This window comes from Canis lupus, chromosome 4 (assembly GCF_048164855.1).
Source record: "Canis lupus baileyi chromosome 4, mCanLup2.hap1, whole genome shotgun sequence".
NCBI classification, from domain to species: domain Eukaryota; kingdom Metazoa; phylum Chordata; class Mammalia; order Carnivora; family Canidae; genus Canis; species Canis lupus.
Window position 1 is genome coordinate 83,546,656 of NC_132841.1, and position 13,301 is coordinate 83,559,956.

The 13,301-nt window shown below is 38.0% G+C and overlaps 1 protein-coding gene across 3 annotated transcripts in view; it reads left to right on the top strand.

Moving 5' to 3' along the window:
- Nucleotides 1-13,301, top strand: part of CDH12 (cadherin 12) — a 954,721-nt gene that overhangs the window by 591,559 nt on the left and 349,861 nt on the right. The gene's annotated exons all lie outside the window — the stretch shown is intronic.

A 13,301-nucleotide genomic window follows, 5' to 3' on the forward strand; every position in this document is an offset into this window, starting at 1 on the left:
CGGGAGCAGGCCCCCTGCTCCCTCCCCCAAGCTGGTTAGGGACCTCAAGAAGTGTGCGGGGCTAAGGCGGCTGCGTCCGGGTTGCAGGGGGTGGGGGGCTGCACAGGAAAAGCTTCCAAGTTAAATGAGATGGGAAGAGAGGGTTTGCAAACGAGAGAGCAAGGGTTTTGTGCAGCTTTCTGCTTTCCCGGTGACCCCGGGCTCCCTCCGGGTGGGTGAAAGGCTTTAGGGCTGATCCCTGACTGTTGGAATAGTGTCCATTTAGGAATTAAAATCTCAATGGTAAAGTTTCTGATGTAGCTGTTCACACACACACACACACACACACACACACGCCGAAAAGGCATTATTAGTGTGCTGATTTATAGTTCTTGCACAAGGGACCGAGTTCTTTCATGAAATAGATGAACAAAAAAAAGGAAAGAGAAATTGGCTTCTTTCTAAAATGCTTATTATTTATTTTTTTTTTTTTGAAAGGACACTTCTCCAATAAGGGATTAGGTGTTTGCTGAAACGTTGGCTTTTATGTTTGAGGTTGCTCTTTGTTACCAAACTAAAGTGAATGGAGGCGAAGCTTGATTGTGCACAGTTTAGGGCAATTATCTAGGTAATTAGGATGAGCCAGTCCACATTATTTCCTCTCCACCTGTCTTTCCCATGAGTTCGTTAAGAATATCCGGAGAGAATGGAGGAATTGTTTTCGCTTTTCAAAGTTAGGTTTAATTATCTGGACTTTTTCTTTTCTACTTTACTTTGCACCTATAATCTAACGGTTTTAGCCCATATTATGGTAAATTTCTATGTAATCAAGAATAATAAAGTAATTCTATCACTATAATTATATACGATGGGTTGATTTTGCCCCCTAAGCCTGTGAGTGAATGATAGCAATCACTTAGCCTGTTATAATGTAGTACTTCAACATGATTTTCAAATGATGAAACATTATTTAAAATATAGGCACATGTCATTATAATACACAACTGAATTTCAATAACTAATCTCTTATGCTAAGACATAATCGAAATATCTAATAAGTATCTAGCTGCTTTCCTGTAAAGACGTATAGTGGTATCTTGAATGTGCTTTGTAGAATGAGCACTCATATTTCATGAAATGGTGATTCCACCTTCCTCCTATGGGTATCCTGAGATGTAACATTTCACAAAGATGTCAAAACACTCTTTATCTTAATTGGCTATCCTTCTGAAATTCTCTAGAGAGCTTTTCAGGCTGATGTCGATGTTACTACTTCTCTCACAGGAATATAATATTTTCAGGATACCCATAGGCATTGACATGTACCTGCTGGTTGTCTGTATGTTTTTAGCCAAAGCCTGAAGACATTTATCTACCTCTGTTGCATTGAGACTTCTGTTTTCTCCAGGGAGTTGGTTTCTCAGCTGATTTGAAGAACCTGAGAGAAATGTGTTGACTACAGTTCATTGCTACTGGGTTTGGAGCTTCTCTTCTTCTTCTTCTTCTTCTTCTTCTTTCTTCTTTCTTCTTTCTTCTTTCTTCTTTCTTCTTTCTTCTTCTTCTTTTTTGACACTGATAAACAGAAAGAGGCAGCATTAACCAAATAAGGCCACATTTGCAATCCCCACACTTGTACATTGCTTAAACTATCTCCGTAGTATAGACTATCCTTGGGCCAAGTTCACAACTGATGGTGGCGAACTTATTATCCTACCCAATAATCTTTTATTGGAAGCACTTTCTTGATGTATATGGCCATTGAAAGATGTGGTATAGTAGAATAAAACATTTACGCCTAAAAAATGAAGGCAACTGTGGCTCTTATTCAAAAAGTTATACCTAAAGTTTTTAAAGGGGTTTTATCATTGTAGATGTTGTCTTCATTTGCATTATACAGGCTGAAAAGAAAAAGGAAAGGGAGAAAATCTTGGGTACAATTGAGAATTAGGAGCAATAGCACCTGAATCCTCAATCAGATTTCCCTTTTTGTTTTTCTTCCTTCGCTTATTATATTATCCCCAAGTGCCACCTTACCTCTAGATTCTATATTGAATCCCATTTTTCATTTATTTGACAGTAATTTATTCCCTCTGTGAGATCAGAAAGCATCTTATAGGATAAACTCACTTAGCGTAGACAGTTTCAAAATTCAAACCAAAAAGTCTGTTAAAACTTTCCTTATGATTTATAACCTGCTTTTCAGTATGTGGTAGTTTCAATAAAAGACGACTGGGAGAGGCAGTGTCTTACAGGTTTTCTAGATACCGAACAGCTGGGATACAAACTTTGAGTATATGATTTTATAATCAGGTCAAAATGATAACATCGAGGTTGTTTACCCCAATTCTCCAAAGGGGAGATGCGGGCAAGGAGAGGATAGGTAACTGAAGCGAGGGCAGGCCGAAGTTAGTGGACCCCTGATTCACGCTTAGATCGCGCTGTGTTGAAAGATCCTAATATTTATGCTCTACCTTGTTATCACCTAGTATGTGGTGACCCTTTCCGATGTTTGACATGACACTCGTGAATATTTTAAGACGATTGATAAGATAGTACAGCTTAATTATATTACCTACAAAATAGTTTAACTCTTGATTTACTCAAAATAAGTGACTTCATAAATTCTGCAACTGCCACTGTTTGAAACGAGCATGTTTTGTTCTCTTGGTTCTAAAAGAGGTCAGTGCACAAGCGTTTGCATCAAGCTGACTCTGATTACTGTGAACAGATAAAGCTCTCTACTATATGGATAATCAGCACTGAAATGTAGTATCAAGAGGAGGAGATATACTCTCACAATAAAATCAAATTATAAAGTAGAGATATGAATTCAATGCCACTTACTCGAAATGAGATTAAAAGGAAGTTAAGGAGAATTCATGTTCATGGCAAAAGACATTCACAATATTAGAAAAGATAAAGGAACTAACAGTTGGAATTGAATGTTGGAAAGTGGACTAAAAAGATTAATACTTAAAGGTACAGAAGTGTGTTTGCTCTACCGACTTCATATAAATCTTCCTGGGTGTACACAGAGGTTTGCTATAGCTAATGTTGCTGATTTGTGACAATATTATCCAAACCAAATTTTTCTTCCAGTCTATGTCAAAAAGGAAGAGGTCTTACAAAACCTGGAAAATCTATCATGATTGGCTGTCGTATCCAAGGATGTACTGAGATGGTAACTGGAAGTTAGTTAGGCAGCATAGTTATAAAATACCATGTATTATGCTCCAACATGTTCTCAAACTTTTAAAAAGTTAACGGTGTAGCAGATATTGTGAATAATGGATGCAATAATGATTAGAAACACGATCAATAAATATATATGTGTATAATATCCAACTCCCAGCCTACTTACTTTCCATTCTCTAGGGGTTATTTTTGGCAAGTGATTGGCTTATCCTAGTTGTGTATAAGAATAACAGGAAAACTAAGTATATATAGTTAATCTCCTTTATTACTATCCCCCCAAAATAAACATGATCGTATTAAAAAGCAGTATTGCAGAGGAGTCTGTTATGTTCATGATACATACATAGGTCTCTCCATCCAGAAAATGTGCCTGTGTCTAGGCCCCCACGTAGGCACAGTAGATTTGACTTGGAGATGTTAAGAGAATCTTCTCTAGGATGACCAATGGTTACCGTGTGGATTACAAAAGAACCATGCCAGTACGGGATACTCTTTACTAGATAATAAATACCTGACTTGGTGACCTTTAATATGAAATTAATATGTATAACAGCAGTTGACGGACGGGCAAGAGCAGACATTGAAAAACACAGAGATGGTAGCCTGCAGAAACCATGAATAAGCTGACGTCATGAGGTGGGTAGGAAGGAAAGAAGAGCTTAATTCCCTTAGGTCAGTTAGAAGAGATGCATGTGCTGAGTCACCATAATGGCTAAGCACAGGAAAGAAAGCCTCTCCCTTGTGGAAGGGCAACGCGTCTGTGTCATCCTACATGATCATTCAGACACACCAGGCAGTGGTGAGGCATTTTCCTGTTTTCCACACTTTTCTCTGTGGTTGTGGTCTCATTTACTAATGTAAGCTGAGTAAATCTTTATTTCTTACAAACTAAAAGATTGTAACTGGCCCCACATCCTAGGTATTCATGGTCTCATTAGGAAATGCATAAGGGCAAAAATCTGTAGTGGCTGTAAGTACAGGTTCTGGATTCAACCACCAACATAGGTTCAAATGACCACTTGAAGGTACTTCCTGGCTCTGTGACCTTGGACAAATCAGTAAAGGTGTTTACACTTTGTTTTTTGGTGGTTTTTAAAGTGGATCTAATGATAGTATTGTAATCCTGTAGCACTGTTGTGTGAAATAAAGGAGATAATTCGTATCATGTAATGACTCAGGTGATCAGGAAATTATAGTTATTATAAACAAGAAACCTTGTTATGAGTCCCTCACTTTATCTGTCAAGTGGGGAAAATTAGGGATATTATCTCTCCTTAGCAACAATGCACACTTGGACCTGACCAGAAGCTCCTGGAGCCACTTCTTGACACTGCATTTATATCAGTATTTGGATTTTAGGAACATGTAATTTTTTTCTATTGGATTTAGACAGATGAGTGGATGTTTCTTGAAAGAAAATAATTCAGTAGACAGTTTATAGAAAACCTTTTGTCAATGGTTTGCATGCACAAAACCAGAGCTGAATAGTAGAGCATAAAGATATTGTTGGGGTGCAAAACTGGAAATTTTTCCTGTTTCATCTTTTGCAGAAGCTTATTGACTCCTTGCTTAAATGAGAAACCTAATTCATGTTGCATTTTTTTTATTATGAGCATAATAAATATTTGGTGGAATATTTTTTAAATGTTTTGAAGATGATTATCTAAATGTTTATTTCCAGAGAGACTCAAATTTATTTTCTCTTCTCCATGAACTCATCCATATTTTACTATGGGATTTTAATCTTCTAGTTATAAATGTTAAAATTGCGTATATATGCAAAAATATTCCAAATTTTACATATTGATTTCGATTGATTCAAGTAAGAAGTGTAGTGAAACTATAGTTTTTGCAAAGGAATTCATTGTTTTCCATCCTCCAAAGCCACACATTCTTGTATTTTTGGCATATATAGGAATCAATGTCTATGTGTCTTACAACAGCAGCTTCCTGGTCTCATATCTAAAGTATTGATTTAATAGGTCTGAGAGAGAATCCAATAAACACAGTTTTGACATATGAAGGTTATTGTGATAAAATCAGAGTATATAGGAATGTGGCCTAATTACTGGGTTTTAAACAATTTTCCAGGTAATCCTAATATTCAGACAAAGTTGAGGATTACTGCTATAGATCAGCAACTCCAAACTTGAATGGGCATGAAGATTATCTAGGGCTCTTGGTCAAGTGGTTTTGGAGCATTACCTTAGACTATGCATTTCTAACAACCTTCCAGAGATACCAGTGCTGCTGACTGGTGAGAAGTGCTGTTCTCATTCTGGCCGCACTCTGCCCTATGGTTCCCTACGGGGTACATTTTCTAGGCCCTAACATAAGACATGACTTACAGCTCAGTTTACCTGGGTCACAGGTTGATGAAACTTCTCAAGAAACTTTCCATTGCAGAAGGGTGATGAAGGATCAAAATTTAGACTTTTTTTTTTAATTTATTTTTTATTGGTGTTCAATTTACTAACATACAGAATAACCCCCAGTGCCCGTCACCCATTCACTCCCACCCCCCGCCCTTCTCCCCTTCTACCACCCCTAGTTCGTTTCCCAGAGTTAGCAGTCTTTACGTTCTGTCTCCCTTTCTGATATTTCCCACACATTTCTTCTCCCTTCCCTTATATTCCCTTTCACTATTATTTATATTCCCCAAATGAATGAGAACATATAATGTTTGTCCTTCTCCGACTGACTTACTTCACTCAACATAATACCCTCCAGTTCCATCCACATTGAAGCAAATGGTGGGTATTTGTCATCGATTCCCACTTACCTACTCTGGAAATAGAATGATTGTGTGTTTTAGAAAGCAACATATCTAGGTAAGCATTGCAAATACTTAATTATTTTCAGTTAAGGTAATTGTTGGGGGGTAATTGTTGCTTTCCATTTCCACTTACCAGTGCGTAGAAATTTTTGGCTTTAGCACTACCTAGGATAACTCCATACCAGAGTTCCAAAGTTATTGGAAAATTCTGACTTCTTGAACTACATTTCAGTTCTCTTCATCCTAGGAACACGGTCCTGAGGCTTCATTATTTATCAGTTCCACTTTCTTCTCTCCCCAAACTAAGATGGAAAGGATATTGATTTCAGCTCTCTCTTCTATTTAACCTTTTTTTTTTTCTATTTCCACCTGCAACATTTTCTTTGTGTTGCTCAAATCTATAAAACATTAAGGGAAATATCATATTTCATTAGTTTAGACACACATTTTAGCTAATTGATATTATCATTTTAAAATTCCAAACCTGCCCATTGAATTCCCTATTAATCCTCTTTATTTTTTCCTTCCAGAATGTTTGACATTGCATTAACCATACACCTGTTCATTTATCTCCCCTCTCACATTAAACATGAGAATGTAATGTCCACAAAGGCAAGGTTTTTGTTTCTTTTGTTCATAGCTGCAACCCAGTGCCTAGAAGAATGCCCGGTGTGGAATAGATTCTCAGAAAATATCTATTGAACAAAGAATGTATGGGCATTCTAAATGAATCAATGAATTACGTGTCCCATGTGTCAGGATTGAGTCAAGTACCTAAATAGCCATGGTTGTCCTTTTGCTTAGAACTGTAAGATTCAAGCACATTTCTCATTTCTCAAAAAGCTTACCTTCATGCATTTAATTTACTCCATCACTATTGTGTACCTCTTAAGTGTCAGATGCTCGGCCAGGTGCTAGGGACATATGTTGATAAGCCCCAGTTCCTGTTCATATTTTGTTGTTCTTGTTGGGGAGATGGGGAGTCAGATGAGAGAAAGGGCAGTTACAATATTCTCTGGTGTTCAATCATGGAAAATACAGACAGGGTGTTATCAATCATGGATTAGCTACTGACTTAACTCTGAGGGACCATAGGATACTTCTGAGAAGTTATCTGAGCTGTATATTGAAGGACACCCGGCATTTAGACAGACAAAGAGGCGGGGATGTAAGCTCCTATAATCATAGCAGTTATACTATGTGCAAAAGTGCAGAGATGTGATAAGAGAATCCCTACCACCCTCCAGGACCACATTAGTTCCATATAACATGACAGAGTAATGCTGTATGTGTGAGAAGAGGCAACTTCACATCTGCCTTATGTAAGGAGTTTAAACCTCAACCCAGAAACAGTGGGATCCCATTAAAGCATTTGAGAAAAGGAGAGGCAGATATATGGGTGCTCTATTCTGAATCTTGCATTTTATTTTTTACTACTTCAAGTTGCATTATATATATGTGTGTGTGTATGTATATAATATGTATGCATGTTCTATATAGTTTAAATATTTATATATTTATATATATTTGTATTTATATATAATATGTACATATATACAAATTTGTATATATATATTTGCGTATATATATATATATATGCAAATTAAAAGAAACATGAAAATGAAAAACAAAACAAAAATACACCAGAGGAGAAAATTCCTTTTTGGTGGGACTCAGGGAGAAAGAGTAAGACACTCTTAAAATGCTGTGCCAAGGATTATGAAAGTTCAGAGGTTGGAACCAAAGAAGGGGTTGAAGGAGGGGAGATTCGGCCAACTCTGTATCCCTGTGTGACTTGTTGGGACTCTATTACATGATTCGGTGAACCCATTTATTTCAGTTTCAGAGTTTGGGGAAAATGGCAGCCCACGGATGGCCATCTCTGCTAGTACTGACATGGAAAAATGTTCACCTTGTCTTTCCTCCAGACTCTAATCTGACAGCAAAGGCCACCTTCTCACCTCTACCCGTGGGTAATCAAACTCAAGATGAACTATTCAAACCTTATGTCACTCATATTCTCAGGAGGATAACATTTTGGCCCTTCCGTTTCAGAAGTAGAATGCGAGGTGTTGCTCTGGCATAAACTGCCTCTTTCCTACTGTACTTGATGTCGTTAACGGTGGCTGAAATTAAATAGACGCTATCTTTAATTGCAGATGTTTTCTCTTACCACCCTCTTACCACCAAAAGAGCACCCCCTCCCTTTCTTTTTCTTTACTGCTCACCTGACATTTAGCCCGTATTGCCTGATGATGGGTTCTTCAGTGGGACTATCAGCTCTGTGAAGATAGAAACATTATTTTGTTCATTGTGGAAGCCCCAGGACCTAGATTATGGACTATGCTATAGTTCGTACCTATACATTATAGGAAGGAAATAAAGAAGGAAGGAAAGGAGGAAAGGGAGAGGGGGATCAAAACATCTTCCCATCTTGACCCCCAAAACCTTCTTATTCTCTCTGCACAGTCTCAGTAAGTGACCCTGTAACCTCTCCAGTGGGCCACGTTAAAACCCCAGCTCTCATCTTTGCCTTTCCGCGTCTCCCACCCTCCATATGCAGTCTAGTTCTTTCAGGTCTGCCATCTAAATCTCTCTCACATGGATTTTGACCTTTGCCTCTCCACGGTTCAGCCACCTTCATCTGTGACTTGCTTGTGGCCTCTATGTTACACTTTCCTTTCATAAAGTAATGCCCCTTCCCGCCAGAATGGTGACCTCTCTAAATACAAACTTGATCTTATTATCCCTGTGGTAAAAGCTTCCCTTGTGATGTCCCATCTCTTTTAGGATGTAATTCAAGCCTTCATGAGGCATCCGTTTATATGCAGGGTCTGGAGGCTGCATCCTCTCTAGTCTTGCCCAACGTCCACTAGTCTCTTCTGCAACCATCTTTTGTTCCCTCAACCTTGAGGTTTCATGGTTTCCGCCTGACATATTAATTTGACTTTTTGCCTGGCTTAATGTCTTGACCCTCAGAACAGAAGATGGCACTTCCTCCAAATACTTTTTGGCCGCTAGCAGTCTGGTTAAAATGTCCCTCCTATCAATTTCCATCACACACTCTATGCCCCTTTCTCTCCAATCACGGAAACTCATTACATCATTTAATAAGACTGAATTCCAAACTCTGATGGCAGGCTCTCTGCCTGTCCCGGTCACCCCTGTATTCCTGGGGACAGACTTGAACGTACACAAAGCATTTGGGAAATGCTGAATTCAAAAACAATCATTTATTCCTAACCTTGTCCCTTCCACTTGGGCACTTAAATTCCTGCCATTCTGAATAGAATTGTGCTCCTCTATGTCACCTCTGCAAAATGTCAATAACAACAACAACAACAACAACAACAACAACAACAAAAAACCCACAAAAATATGGTAACAACTAGGCTAATTCAAAAACTTGCCATGCCTGGAAACCCTGAAATTTGTTTAATGCATTTCATACATTTTATCCACCTTGTGGACTATGTAGATATCTTATCCTATAATGAACAGCAAAAATTGTTCACACACGTTTGGTAAAGGTCACCTATTTTCAATCAGCACCTTTCTGTGTAATAACTGGGTGACATTTCTCATCCATTTGTGTGTGATCAATGAACATGCATATTCTAACTCAGAAGTCTGTTCTCTTTAAAAGTACCCCTCATGTATCTTCTTATTTCATAACGAGATGGTATTTAGTGCAGGGAAATTATACTAACTCTTATTCTCAGGGCTTGTGATCTTTAGAGGACAATAATTGGTAGGACAAACAATAGAAATGGCCTATACTGGAGAATCAGTAGTCAAAAAGCACACCCAGAATATTCTTTGGTGACTTACGTTTAAGGAATAATTACACTGGTATATTTAATATTACTGTAATTAAACTGTACTTTATTACTTGTCTTTTAGATGAGGCGAGGTGAAACGCTCTAAAAATCAATACGGAGTAAACAACAATATTAATTCTGGAAAATATTTCTTTCGTAGATACTCAGAGGCAATCTTCCTTGGAACCATAATCCTCAAAAAAGAAATCACAATCCTTGCAGAAACAGTTTAGGTCATCTGGGTCTAGGTCTCTGGATTTTTCTTAAAGATTTCAACAAGGCACAAATGACATTTTAAATAGCTTGTCAGGAAAGAAAGTGATTTTTAATGCAGATCCACCAAATATAATGTTTTTTATCAGTGCTCCCAAAGGCAAACATCTGAAAGGCAGAGAAAAACATAATACCAAGATAAATGTTGTGAATACTGTCTAAAGAGGAACATAATATTCAGATATTAGAGAAATATCTCTTGTCAGGAAAAAAAAAGAAGAGTAAACAGGTTTAATATCCCACAATTCTATAATTTACTCAGAAGTATAATTAGACATTGGGATTTTTTTCCCTTACCAGATGCTAAGCCAATTTATTTTTAAGACATTTTAGGGAAAAATCCCCAAAAAACAACCAAAAAAAAAAAAAAAAACCCAGACCCATTTATGTTCTGATCAGCAGACATGGGGAGAGGAGCCCAGCAGAGTTAAGCAGCAGGGGATGCAAAGTTAACAAAAACTCTTAGGCAAAGTAATGAAAGTATTACACCGATTCCTTCAAAGATGTTGTGTAGCGATGTTTTATGTTACTCTTGGTCTTGGTCAACTATCGACTTATGAGGTTGCCAGCTCCTGTTTCCCACTACTCCCTTCGAGATATTCTTAGTCCATATTTTTACAGATTTTATTTATTTATTCATGAGAGACACAGAGATAGAGAGGCAGAGACACAGGCAGAGGGAGAAGCAGGCTCCCGGTGGGGAGCACGACGCGGGACTCGATCCCAGGACCCCGGGATCATGACCTGAGCCGAAGGCAGACACTCAACCACTGAGCCACTCAGGTGCCCCTTAGTCTAGTTTTTATGGACTCTTGGGTTATCAGCTCCTCATGACAAGGTAGCCACATACCTGTAGACCTAGAGACCTTTACTGCCTGTAGACCTTTACTGTCTTTTGTTTGTGTGTCTTTGGCGGCACTATTCTACTCTAGAAGTTTGGTGATTGGTATGAATAACAGCAGTAAAATGAAAATGTTTGCTTCTCAAAGTCATTCATTCATCTTTGGAGGAAACTGGGGAAAAAAAATTCCTCCATTTTAAACAAAATTCTCTATTCATAGGTACCATACTCCTCAGAACCATATAAATCAAATATTGATCCTTTGATATTCAATTTGTTCTAAAAAGTGAGACTATAAATTAATGAGCAAATCAATAAGCAAGATAAAATTCTTCCATATGAAAAGCGCCTACTGTATCAAAGGTCCCTGGGCTCTGCATCCTTGCTACTTCATTGCTTCCTCTACAGATAGTGTGTGAGGTGTGTGAGGTCACATACCTCTCTAGTGTCCCCCTTGGATACACAGCAGCTTGAGGTTACTGAGAGACCATCCATTTTCTTTCCTCTGACCCACACCAAATAACCAAAATTAGGCCCCACTTCCCTGTCTGCTTGGTCTCCAAGAAAATTCAACCTTCTCAGGGTTGATAAACATCTCAAAATGTTGAGGGTTGGTAAGAGGGTGACCCTGTTAGTGTTACACTCACAGAAATGTTAAATAGGTTTTGCCATCCAAGAGAGGAAATTCCAGAATGAAAAACATTTCTGTTCTCCTGGAGCCATTACCAATGAAAGTAAAAGACACCTTTGAAAAAAATCAGCCTTGAGACTTGAGTAAGAGCTACTTGCTGGACACAGCAGAATTGTGACAGTGAGGTAGCAATAAAAACTAGAATTTCCATAGGTCCTGCAAGTACTTAAGTCTGACAAGAGCATGACAACGCATGCAAATGGAAAAAAGCTCAGCATCGAGGCTGCCAGACATAATTCAAAAAGCAAAAACATTTTGTTGGGCATTATGCTCTTTTAGTGTTAGTCATGATTGGTATATAAAAATAAAAAATACTGAAGAATGTCAAAAGTGCCTGTTTGTCGTGTTTTCTACTAGGCAAATTGTCAGATAACATAACTATCTATCATCTGTATACCATGCTCACAAAAGGTGTTCGTTTGGTGTGCAAGATGCATTTGAAGCCTAATTTCAAACATATTAATAATTGTATAGAATGAGGACATCTCAGTGGCTCGTTACTTAAGCCTCTGCCTTTGGCCTGGGTCATGATCTTGGGGTCCTGGGATCAGCTCCGCATTGGGCTCCCTATTCGATGAGGAATCTGCTTCTCCTTCTTCCTCTGCCCCTCCTCCTTGCTTCTTCTTCTCTCTCTCTCTCTCTCAAATGAATAAATAAACATCTTTAAAAAATAATTATATAGAATGAAACTAATAAAAATGTCATAGAATTATTCACTTAGGCAACATTATGAGTGCTTTTTTTTTGAGGTGGAGGGTTAGCTGAGAATGGGACCCTTCTAAGGTGCTAGAAATAAGCACTTTCATGTGAATAGTGATTACATGGATAGATAGGTAGGTAGACAGACACATACATAGTGAAATTAAAAAAAAATAAAGAAATTATCTATGCTACATGGTTAGTTAAGAATTTTTAAAAATATTTAATTTATTCACTAATGAGACACAGAGAGAGAGAGAGAGAGGCAGAGACATAGGCAGAGGGAGAAGCAGGCTCCATGCAGGAAGCCCGATGTGGGACTCGATCTCAGGACTCCAGGATCACACCCTGGGCTGGAGGCAGACACCAAACCCCTAAGCCACCCACGCATCCCAGGAATTTTGTTATGATTATAAATAATCTTGTATTTTTTTATTTTCAAATATGATGGAGGCTGACTTTTATTATGACAGAAATAATACTTACTTTCTTGGGTTATTTTTGTCATAATGAATTTTATCCTGCCAATTTGCAAGTGAAGAGCACCATGCAAAGTCTTTTATAGTCTTCAAACTAACTGCGCAGAAATACGTAAGAATAGAAAAGAACAAGTGTGTAAGAATTTTCTGCAAGAAGCACACAAATTCATTAATCAGAAGATCCATGTTTGTTTTGATAGCTTATGAATTTTAAAGGTAATGATTTTGTGTACAAGGAGGTCATCTTGGGAGAGTCTGAAGCAGAAATGAAATAATTGCCCCAAACTTTTTACTGTACAGATGTATTTTAGCAAGAAGTGATAATAACATCATAATTTTAGATGAGGACTCTGTAATAAGGGCACTTTCCGGATACATGATTTCATAAAAAGCAATAATAAAAGCCAATTTAGAATAAAACAGAAGAATTGCCTAAGCAGATAAAACTGCTGAAATCTACCTCTTATCCCAAGTATCTCCCTGGAGCATTCGGATAAAATCTACACTTCCCAGTATTAGTTCCACCCTTTAATCTGGGGGTACTAAG